Raw genomic sequence first — 1,296 nt, 5'->3', positions numbered from 1 at the left:
CGGCTCCGGCAGACGGTCAGACGCGCCAAGAAAGAGCGAGGAGAGAGGGGGAAATAGTGCAAAGCAAACGTTTCTGTTCAGATATGTACAGCTGAATCAACGCCGGCACAGAAAGCCTGTGTCAGGGAAGGAAAAAGAAACTAAAAGAAAACCACAAACAAACAAACAAACAAAAACAGAACAAAAGATCTACATTTCTGTCACTCATGCACTAAAGCTACATGGCTGACTTTTGACGACCCAAGGCACCTTCAGCCACATAGCAATGTAGGTTTAGGGGTATGGTGGCTCCTGAGAGAGGGACTGGTTGTCTGCCTGGAACCAGGCAGGTTCTCTGATCTCCACCCATGAAAGGGGACTTAGATCTCTTCTGATTCCTGAACCTTCTCACCACCACTGCAGCTTACTCATATCATTATTTTTAATGTTATCTTGTATTTTTAATATATTAAGGGATACTAAGTAAAGATTAAGTATTTTTATTTGCATTTTTTAAAATTCATTCATAGAGCAATTTGTGTCAGAAAACCATAAAATTTGAAAAACTATTAAAATGTAAGAGTCCGGACAATATTAAACAACATTTTTTGGGTTTCAGACAGATTTTGAGCAAGGTTTTAGTTGAGAGTAACAAAAGGAGACACAGTTAATATAATGGGCTTCTGGGTAATTATTATGTACGCCAGTATTATAATATATTAAGGGGTTTCTGTTTGTTTTATTTTGTTCTGAAATAATATTAGATGCAAATTGCAAACACTTGAGATGTAGCTTAGACATCAGGATGTTACATGGATTTTCTGTAACAAAACACATTTGTTCTTGCCTTTAAGGTCAGCATTAGTCACCTGTGCTTGCTTGTTGAGTACAGCTTTGTTCATTTCAGCACACAATTATGTGTGTTTTCTTCCCCACCATCAAAACACCCGGCTCACAGGCCTCACTGCCAGGCAGAGACACAGCCTAACATGTCCTCATATACAAATACTGAAACTTCACAATGTTTCCCAAGCATCTCTCTGTTTTGTAGAACAATGTGAAGCTGTCCCTATAGTCTTGTTAAACAAAATTAATGTGGATTTTAGCTATTTAGAGATTATAGAAAGAGTTGAACCCACCACTATGGTATTGTACAATTCAGTGATACTGGTAGTAGTACTGAAGTCACCAAAAAGGAAGAAACAACCAGATCCCAGGCTTTACATTCAGAAAAGCCCATTCTATTTCCATCCCTTAAAATGCATCATCTAAGTGTAGCAAGAAATGAGGGTGACAAAGAAAACTAACTGAGGCAGA

This window comes from Geospiza fortis, unplaced genomic scaffold (assembly GCF_000277835.1).
Source record: "Geospiza fortis unplaced genomic scaffold, GeoFor_1.0 scaffold443, whole genome shotgun sequence".
NCBI classification, from domain to species: domain Eukaryota; kingdom Metazoa; phylum Chordata; class Aves; order Passeriformes; family Thraupidae; genus Geospiza; species Geospiza fortis.
This window is presented reverse-complemented; position numbering follows the sequence as displayed.